The sequence below is a fragment of the Atta colombica genome, unplaced genomic scaffold (genome assembly GCF_001594045.1).
Source record: "Atta colombica isolate Treedump-2 unplaced genomic scaffold, Acol1.0 scaffold126, whole genome shotgun sequence".
Classification (NCBI taxonomy): domain Eukaryota; kingdom Metazoa; phylum Arthropoda; class Insecta; order Hymenoptera; family Formicidae; genus Atta; species Atta colombica.
The window spans coordinates 4,280,117-4,291,441 of NW_017259213.1; the positions used below are offsets into that span (position 1 = coordinate 4,280,117).

The 11,325-nt window shown below is 31.1% G+C and overlaps 1 protein-coding gene across 2 annotated transcripts in view; it reads right to left on the minus strand.

Annotated features, from left to right (window-relative positions):
- The window catches only part of LOC108684076 (serine/threonine-protein kinase MARK2-like), a 103,446-nt gene that overhangs the window by 67,788 nt on the left and 24,333 nt on the right, over positions 1-11,325 (minus strand). The window contains exon 1 of one of the 2 annotated variants that reach the window (XM_018188134.1): positions 1,828-1,965. The exons of the other annotated variant lie outside the window; for it this stretch is intronic. The gene's annotated coding sequence lies outside the window, so the exon portion shown is untranslated. Of the gene's footprint in view, positions 1-1,827; positions 1,966-11,325 lie in introns of those variants that run through there. 2 annotated transcript variants of the gene reach the window in all.

Here is an 11,325-nt window from a genome sequence, read left to right on the forward strand (position 1 = left end):
AGTTTTAAAGGTAATAGTTTCAATCTTGAGATATAGATAATCATTGCAATCCTGAGTAAAAAAATTTATTACAAACTAACAATATAATTTTATGGCATAATTACCACGGTATATAAACTATAATAAGACATTGGTCGTTGGCAGAAAAATAGGCTGCGCTGATGGGTGATTGAGTGAGTTAATGAAGCTAGAAAGCGGCGCGTAAAAGCATCCCGATCATCGGATAGATCGATCGATAGATCTTCTTAGTCACCTACCTAGTGCATATAACGTTACGATAATGTTCCACGCGTCCGTTCCTCGAATGGACCTGTTGCACCCTCGAGGCGCAAATTAAAAAGCATCGCGTCGTCACAATGCATCATCTATGCGTGTCACGTGCCTCGGGGAATGGGCGCTGCCGCGCTCTTACAATATTCTACTTAAATTAGTAAAACAAATTAGAGTGCCAACTAGAAACGTAAATCGCGATAGAACAAAGGAATTCGATGTTTTTGCAATTAAACGTGAGAATGGATCGATACTATCGCAGAAGACAAATCAATTGTCTTTAGTAGACGTGCACGAGAAGCTCGATGGAACGATATACATATAGAGATATTTCCAAGTAAACGATTGCATGTTTCTAAAAATATAAAAAACGAGAACCTCTTCCTATAAAATATTATGGAAATCTTTACACTTTCACATTTTGTTATCTTTTGTATCTTGTTGTTGATTAATTTTATGTAGGTTTAATTTATATTTCAGGTTTTATTACATTTTTTCTCGGATTACTCAAAATACTTTAAATGTAACTGTTCCTTGAAATCTTAATTTATAACATCGAGGTTTTTAAAATTTTTATTTGTCATGGATTTTACATATCTTTTGTACGTTTTCGTATCTGATAAGTAATCAAGCAAGTCATTAATATTCATATTTATATAACTTATTCATCGCAAAGCACGTCAATCCGGTTTTAGATGATAGATAATTCATTTGTAAATAAAATTGCTATTCTTTATTTTTGCCTTTTTTAGCTAAATGAGGAAGTGGATGCTTGTTCGATGAATAATCGCGTTCGACGAACACATATTATTCATCATTAATAAACTAGGAATATCGAATCTCTTTCTTATCTAGAATGCGATTACCGAATAGAATCGATCGCCATGATGGGCTCCTCCGGCTTAAGTCTAAGACCAGAGCTTGCCAATTGTCGGACCAATGTTTACATCGCTGGTATTAATATCAACGGAATAATAACGCCGGCAAGCACGCGTTATCCCTCGACGACCAACGACGTCATCCAGGGATACGCGCGTCATGCGCGTAAATTTCCAGAGATCAACATCGTTCACCATGTTGGCTATCGAAAACAAGATATACCGCAGATTATGGCATACTATACAAGTACGAGCAACAAACAACTGTATTATCAGTACGTCGAATGCGTAGAATCGTTCACGATGCACCATCACTACAGATACAGTCCATCGAGTTTGCATCAATAATTGCAAATAATTCGTTCACTTTCCATATATGCAAAAAAAGAAAAGATACATTACAAATTTCCACTCTCGTCGTATCCTCGTGCCGCCATGTGGCCGAACGAAATAGAGAAGAAATTGAGAAGAGCGGAAATTAATCGAGATATATAGGATAGTCGAAGAGAAAAGTATGTAGGCAAAAGCTAGGTAATAGATGTATAGCGGAACAGCAAAGTCACATCCTTGACATTTCGCTCGATTGACGCGTATATGCGTCGTCGAACGAGATGTCGTGTATGCGTGTAGTTTTGCTAATTCGATGTATCGGTATATACGCGGCGTGCAAACAACACACCCTGGAGAAAAGTATTCCGGTTTCACGGAATTGTCCATCCACGCGTATCTCTCCTCGCGTATCGTATCTATCTATCGAAGCGCGAAAGAGGAAACAGTCCAGTTGTCGTGGTACCACACATACGCACACACACCGTCAATCGCGTTCAACGTGCTGCCTGATCGCGAGTCTCGTGCTAACTGAGAGCGTCGAGCGTCGAACGGGGATACGCGAGCTCTCTTCGTTGCTGGATCTTGCCAGCGAGCGTGATACGCGTTGCTCCCGCCCGTCCGCCTCTCGCTTGCACCACGTGTATGCGTGCATGGGTATACAAGCACATACACACATACACATATGCACCAGAAGTCTCCTCGATCAGGCTTCAGTGAGATCACGAATCATTTGCGCACGAAACTGATATTGACCAAAATCAATATAATTTCAATGAACGTAATCAGTTTAAAAAGCAATATTGCATTTCTGTAATCTTTTCCTCGAAGCAAGAAGACAAACATTCATGTGAATGCATACTAAAATTCATATGATTTATTGTTGACGTAAAACGATGAATTTTTATTGAACGAGAGCCGTCATGCTATATGAGAAAATGAAAGATGGAGAAATTTTTGTTGACAGAGATACATGATACATGTTTAGATCTTGATATGTGAAAATAAAGTCTATTTGATTTCGATAATGGCACTGCGAGACGCAGCGCCAAGAATAAAATCGAAGTATACTGAAAAGATTTCAATTAAAATTCAATAATCATAACAGTTCAATAATCATAACAGTTATCTTAACGCATATTCTGTGTAAATTTCAATAATCATAATGAAATTTCAATAATCATAATAGTTATCTTAAGATTAACACATATTCTGTATAAATAATGCGACAATAAGTCATTACTTTAAGTCTTAAGCCGTAAGAAATTGAACAGCTATAATGAGAATCAAATGTGAGAAGAATAATTGATGTGATTGATTGTGATTGATCAATTTTTTTTACGGTTTAAGACTTAAAGCTTAGATAATAACTTATTATAGAAAACATAATTTTTAGATCTATTTTTATTCTTGCATTAGACTGTACTAGAATTCTCTCTTTCGCCAAATATCAAATATATACCTATCTCACTTTAAGTTTCGAAAATATTTATTTTAGTTAGCCAAAAAAAAGAATAGACTTTTCATGTAATTATTGTCACTCATAAGTCTTTTATTCCCAATGCTCCAATTATTTTTTGTGAGGTTTATTTTTTACATTCTCACAGAATCAAAAATAGAGATCATCGATGTTATACCGGTTTGAAGCCTCAAGTATACACAGGAAATACGACATATTATATGTGTGCATGTCTCTTGCTAGATTATCTTTCCTGTGTGTATTTTTTATCGGTTTGTCGTTATAATGATAAGTAATTATCGTATGTATCAAGGATGAAAGGATTCCGATACGTTTATTCATGGCGGTAACCCATCAATTTGCTGTCGGTTATCTATAGAACGCATTGGTAATCATATACACAATAAAAATAACTTATATGAAAGAGGCTGCATGTGTATAAACAGTATATTTCTAGGAATTCTTTTTTAAAAATGATCGATTCTTTACCATCACTTGTGACACTAGATTTATGTCAGTAAGTGTGTGTCAGCGCATGGATAATATCTTAAATTATACACATACATATGTAAAAAAAGTTTGTACTAGCGTCAATAGTCTAATGTATTTTTGCCCGTTGAATATGGATTCGTCGTCCACAGTTGACTCACGTCAATTTTAAGAAAAATTACGTGAAAGAAATAAAAATCGACAATTTCTACAATTTTCAAGACATTGTAGTACCAGCGTTACATTTTTTTCAAATTTCGTTAATGTCATGCGAAAGTAATAACTTTTAGATTTAACACGAATTTATTGACCCATTTTAGACAACGAATTTAATGAGTAAAATACATTGGAAATATTTATTTGCACGTTTCTAATCAAAGAAAGGGTCGTATTTTGTAGGCCTGTATTATCATTTAAAATATCAAGATAATTTGGTACAATTAAGTGGATCAGATAGTGCCCTATGCTCTATATTTTGGTGAAAATCTGGAATTATCTCGCCATTTCTCGTGAATCAAATATTACACAATTAAGAATTGTTTTGCCTACAAAGTCTGCGAATCAGAAAATGCACAAGAAATCTCTTAAAAATGACTATGTGTACCTACTTTTACTCCGCGCATTATATACAACATGTAACGTAACTGATCGTGATTGCAAGTGAAACACCTTGCAAAAACGTTGTATCTAATAAAGATACGTGTCAGAGAGTAACGAGGAAGCAAAAAGATCATTCCGCGATTTTAATTGTTCTCTCGTTATTACATTCCACACTTAAAACGTTGATTCACATATAACGTTAATTCAGATAACCTCAATTTTTAAAGACTCTAAAGTTTTTGAAAACTGAACTGCGTTTATTCATAGATTAATTATATGACATTACAGACGCGTAATGCAATAATCGTAATAAAATATCAATAATCTGCGACATTTGCAGACTCATTCAAATGAATAATACAGAACTCTTTATGTAATTACACGATGATTGTAACGATAAAAGTATGCATAGTTGTGTGCGTATATTGAAAAAGATGATATATCAACAATATTACTTTAATAGTATTAAACAATGTTATTTTATAATAATAGAAAATAATTTTGTTAATTCAATAATTCTATTAACAAAACAAATACATCGTGCTCTTGTTTTAATAAAATTTTACTTTTTTAATTTGTTATTAAATCAATATTACTTTCAATTAAAATAATATTGCTGATACATTTTTTCAAAATACATCCACAACTATTAACATCTTTTAACATCTTTTCTTTTTCAATGTATAAAAATGTAAACACACATAAATTGTATGCGTTTAAACACATAAATTACAAATAACAAAAAAAATTGTTGCTTCAAAAAGCGTAAATTTGTTTATTATTAATTCCCCTTAGAATACAATTGCAACGCTTATTATTATTATGATGGTAATCATCAAATGTCTCGAGTTTACATAATCGAGGGCAAGATACTGTGTGCACGCAAATTTATGAGCAAATTCCACGTGCGTTTACACATCGGACGCCGGAATCGATTCGAGCAAATAGAAATTAAGCGCAACACGCAACCGTTCCTAAATGTATTCGTTGCACAACGAACGCATCAGTTTCACAGTGAGTGAATGAGTGAGAGAGAGAGAGAGAGAGAGAGAGAGAGAGAGAGTGTGTGTGTGTGTGTGTGTGTGTGTGTGTGTGTGTGTGTGTGTGTGTGTGTGTGTTATAGGCACGGGAGAACTTTGGTTGGGGTAGGCAAAAAGGACCCGATGGTAGGAGGCAGATCAGAGAAACGAGCGGACGGATCCATTAGATTAATTGACTTTGGGAATTGATGCATGTAACCTAGCGCGAGGCAAACCTTTATATGAGCTAGTACACGAGGATCTATCGTGGATTTTAACCCTCGGATGAACGCGTTTTATTTCACAAGCATTGTTCTCGGTCACTTGAGACCCGCAGCAGTTAGTATCCTTTACTATCTTATATCAAAATCAGCAGTAACAGTATATCATAAAATTCCTATAATAACAGAAAGCCGGAGCATTTTCGTTTCCTTAAAGTTTTATTGACACATATTTTACATAAATGTACAATTTTCTTAATATAATTAAATAAATAAAAAAATAATTTCTATATTTGAAAAATTATACGTATGCGAAATATTGTGATTTCTATATGTAATTAATAGTTATATAATTAAATATTTTATCTCACTGAATTAATTTGTGAACATTGTATATAATAATTTATCTCGAAATTTATCTTGAAATTAAATTAATAATGATCAATGGTCTCAAATATTAATAATCGATAGCAACCTTCGAAGAAGGTTTAAAGTGGAAAGTTCGGGTTATAACCTTAGGTAGTCGGAAACTTTCTCGTATATATGTATGGACGGAGTATATCTTTTCACGAATAGAAAGTGATATTTACTTGAAGAGAAAATAATACGGCGCGACATTGAACGGTAGTTGCCAATAAAAAACTAATAAAAAAAAATGTCTGGAGATATGCATGAAAATTCATGGTCATTAACTCATCACCAACGATATGTCATGGCTATTAATTTCCAAGTAAACATCATCAATAATTTCACTAGTTTGTCACTTTCAATTTATATTCTTCTTATTGTAATTTGATAAATATTTGTTGGACAATGCTATTCTGAAATAAAATTTTGAAGCATTAAATATTCAGCAATTTTTATAAATTTTATTATTCCTGTTAATTTAATCGGTGTCAAAGCGATCGGATCTGGAGTGAAAAGATAGATCGATCGATTATGATTAAACTATTTGTGCGAACATCCTTGACATCTTCCCTTTATATTTATGAAGAAAAGCAACCTAGTTAATGCTCATTAGTTACGCAAACAATAATTAAAATTATGTTTAACCTCGATCAGCTTTACTCGATGATCATGCAACAAGTATAACGGTAGAACGTCGGAGAAAGAAAAAATAGCGACATGTACAAGAAGTTGAGGATTTTGCTCTTTGAGCGCATAAAGATTAACCTAATTAACCCAATCCGATTGTACAACTGTCATGTTTAAAGTATGACAGCAAAGTGCTTTGATTTGAATAACGCAAATTGTAAAATGCCTTCATGTAACACGAGGATTTTTATATAATCAAAGATGAAAAGAGTTATTAAAGCCAAGATTTTAACAGCGTTGTAATTAGCTTTATATCTGAAAATTGTGCGTATAGGTATATAAAAAAATATTGAAAATAATTGTAAATAAAAATTTTATGTAAAGTATAATATTAAAAAATGAATAAAAAATCAATTGGTTAAAGACAAATTTTCAATGTCGCGTAATAATTTGTTAAAAATATATATAAAGTTTTTACTATTGTTCAGTGATGTAAAATACTTTTTGTCTCATTCTTAAATTTCAAAGTAAGTCCATTATAAATATTTCTCGTATAAGACTTTTATTTATTAAATTTATTACAATGTAATTTATTACAAACGTAATTTAAAAAAATAATCATTTATTTCTGAAAGCTATAAAATATAAGCGCATTTATACCAGAAATCTTATGCCAGAACATTCATTTTTCAGTTTAAATTGATGACGTAAACTGAACGTTTTTCAGGAACTTATTTACACCTAGATGTCAATTAAATCGGTAAAGATTCAAATAATAATTTATGAGAAGAAGTATTCCAAGAGAATCGAATAAACTAGTTTGTTCAAACATGAAAAGAATATTTATATGTATAGTATCATTGGAAACGGTATCACTCCAAATACAATAAAGTATAAAAAGTTAATTTTTTGTATGGATTACTTATTTCGACAAATGATATTTTAAAATATATTTATTACAACTATGCACTAACATTTCAGAATTATGAGCATCATAAAATGATAAAAATGTTTTTCTTTCTGATCTTCGTTTGCTATCATCTTATAAAAATCATCTAAATAAAAACTCAGTTGACAAATTAAATTAAAAATCAAAATAAGTTCTAAAGACACAAATCATATATCTTATTTGCAATAAATAGAATTGTAAAACAACTGTTCATATTATTGACTAGATAGTGTTACTATAAACAATTTCACAACTTAGTCAGAAACATTTATATATAAAAAAAATCTTCTTTTTTACCCTTTGTTTGTTTGTAAGATTATAAATTAAAAAATATTTATAAACTATCGTTTTATGAGATATTTATAAATATTTATTTAAGTATGTCGAGTACACAAACCTTTCTTTTCATTTGACTCTTTCAGAGATTTTCCATTATTATTTTCTTGCATACCTATGCACATACACATACACAATATTCTTTTATAAAAAAGATCTTGCAATATGTTCAAGATTTCTTCAATATTTATTGGAATATCGTATTTAAATTGACTTATCTTGATAAAATTTCAAAAATAAGGTACAATCTTGGAATGCAAGATAATATGCACGAGATACATTTGTACTGATGATCTTACAATATCCGACTTGTTGTTTAATGAACAGAGACTGATCCTTCCGACTCAATTGTGAGTCACATGTTGCGATGTCTAATAGTCTAGACGCGCCGGCTAACTCGACTTTTTTTCCCTGAAACTTTCGAAGCCGTTGGCATTCTAATAAAACTTATGCAAGGCTGAGCAAGTAATGATTCACGAGCCAGAATATCGCTGGCATTATCGTTGCCAGCACTACCGTTCGAATAAGAACACGCGGGCTGGACAGGCTATAATTAGCACCATCATCCCGGCTGGAGGTGTATCGGTTAATTAATTCTGTACCCCTTTTGACCCTCGAGCATGTGTCTTGTATTCGATATATCGTTAACACATGAATTTCCAGTTTTTTTAAATATTTCATAAAACGCAGGATATGTATTTTTTTTATATATGTAATATATTTATACGATATATATATATATATATATATATATATATATATATATATATAAAGACTTTCTTTTAAGTGTTTAAATAATTTTTTCATTTAATTAAACATATCGTTCCAAGGAATTACATTTCGACAGACTCGACTTGTAAAATACCGAAGTAACATATTTTCAGTGATAAGATAAAAATAAAATATTTCATTTCATTTTGAAAGTTATGTATTTAATTACGAATAAGTAACATATTAAAACAAATATCAAGATTTCAAGAGCTAAAACTTTTACACGATTACACTACTGTAAGCATTACTGACGTCGGCTAAATGTTTACGCACGTGTTTCATCAGTGGCCATCGAATTATCGATCTACCAACTCGCAATTGTAAATTAGCCGAAAATGTCCTTGGCATTGTATCGATGCTAGAATCGGTCCAAAACAGGTTTATGGCAATAAGGGATGCAAATAGACCCTCGTGCCATATCATAATCCATAATAATCATATTATTCGCTATAATAGTTATGTAATAGTTAAATAAACGAACGATTTAATTTTCATGAATTGCAAATTGCAAATTTGTTTTTTCTAGTCTTAATATCAAAGATAATCGTATTTACATAATCACTGATCTTTATTCAAGAGTCAGTATCTTCTACTTGTCTATATGACATCACTTTTAGCGTGATCTCACTGCGATGACAGTAAACTTGAGAGAATGAAGGAGAACGATAGATAATGCACATGATTGCATAACTGTATCTCGGCAAAAGCACAGCTGTAAAAATATATTTTCTTTTCTTTTAACGAGCAAGAAACGAAAAGAAAACGATAAAATGTTTTCTTCAAATTTCTGCATTTTTTAATGAAACTTTTTCTTCTTAAGAAGAAAGAAAAACATGATATTATTTTTTAACAATTTTTAATCATTCAATATTATTTATTTAACGAAGATTTTAAGCAGATACTTTCAATTTTATTGATTTATAAAGTTTCGTATAAATATTAATTTTATTATTGACGAGCGAGAATTTACGTCAACTTAATTTAACATTTTCTGTTAGCTTTATTTCTTTTTGTGTTTCATGCAGCTCATTTCATTGATCAGACTTATTATTGCAAAATCTCAGGTAATTCGTTTAAATGCGGCCGTGTTGGCACTTTCGAAACTGAATAGAGAACGAAATTTTATGACTAACCCATTCCCACTAATGCCATTAAATCGAATTATAATCGTATACGTACAAGGAAAATCTAAGCAAAAAATCTAATATTTTTAATCATGGATTCTATGACGATAAGTGAGAAATGAAATATATATCGAATATTAATTAAATAAAATTGCAACAAGACAATATAATAAATATGTAATTAAAAGTTAATTCCATAATTTAAACTTTGAAAGCGATTTCCTCGCGCGTATATTTTTAAATTTAATTTTCCTAAACAGTTTAATATGTTGAATAATTCCGTAAATATCGAATATCTTGCAGTCATTCGTTATAGTTTTACTTTTATTATATGTGGTTAAGAGTTAAGACGAAGTCAGTGATCTTTGTGACGCTTCATATTGGATAGAAATCGAGCTTCCAACTCGACAATGCGATACAGTGAAGTACAAACAGCTATGGTGACGTATGTTTTCGGGATTAAACTGTAAAGCCCAGTTCAGATAGAACGTTACCTCTGACACGCTAACGAACAATTCCTAGTGATGCGTAATCTGATAATGTTTAGTTGGATCATTCTACAATGAGGATCTCTTCGAATATTATTATGACATGTACAGAGTAAGCCATTTTTTATAATGTCCTCACCTAAATAACTTTTTTCCTTATGCTTTTTGCAGAAAAAATGTATCGAATAAAAGTTGTTTGACCTTAAGAGGAATACAAAAAAGATAGCAGAAAACAAATTAATATCGCTTTCTTATATCTCCCTTAAGGTCAAACAACTTTTATGCGATACATTTTTTTGTAAAAGACGTAAAAAAAAAAAAGATTTATGAGCATTAAAATAATTCAATATATATATAAAATAGTATTTTTATAATTATTAATGTTATAATTATTAATAATATTAATAAAATCTTTGTAGTTATTTTAGATAATTGAGAACAATTGTTATTGTACAATAAAACATCTGAGAATTATAGAATCGGCATTTAGTGTCACCAAAAGATAAAAAAATAGTAAAATTTAAAAAATATCTGTGTAGTTGAATTTTATATAAAAGACTCAAGATTTTTATCTATATCATTATATCACTGAAATTTCGATTTTCTTGAAAAATGTCGAGTTTCGTTCCGTTTGAATGAGGCTTAAGATTAACTAGACGTCGTAGGTGGAAACGGTGCGACTCGCTTCGAAACAATCGACTTCTAATACTGTTCGACTGCGACCGGAGCGACATTGCACGTGGAGGACAATAGATCCTCGGGTTCGATCGAGGATGCCATTTATGGCGTCGCTTGTCGCCGCGAGGCAAGCAGTCGTCCCTGTCCTCGAGTGACTGTCCCGCATGGTTTTGCGAATGCGAATAAGCGCACACTGATCATTGGCAGTTCAATACTCGCGTCGAGAACATTTCTCTCTCAGCAACGAATCCTTCTCGCATGTCAATTTCGAAATAAGAACATCTCTCTATCGATAGAAATCGCCAAAAATATAATGCCAATTAATAATATTTTGTCGAAAATTTGCATATATAATGATGAGTATTTTTGTCATTCAATATAAATATTATAATACATATTTATGAACAAATATAACATCGTAATAAAAAAAATAAAAATTCTTTTAGACGATAATTTTTAAACTTCTTACGTGTAAAAAGGTTTCGCCACATTTATTATCTTTAATTAATTAATTAGTTAATTTTTAGTGTTTTTATTTATTATTCTTCTAATTTCGATTTTTAATTCTTTTAATTATCTTTTAATTATCAACTTTATTTTTAACTTTATTAAAAGATTATCTCCTATAAATCATTGCGATATATATTTTTAGTTTTTATCAAAAAAAAAAAATATATATAT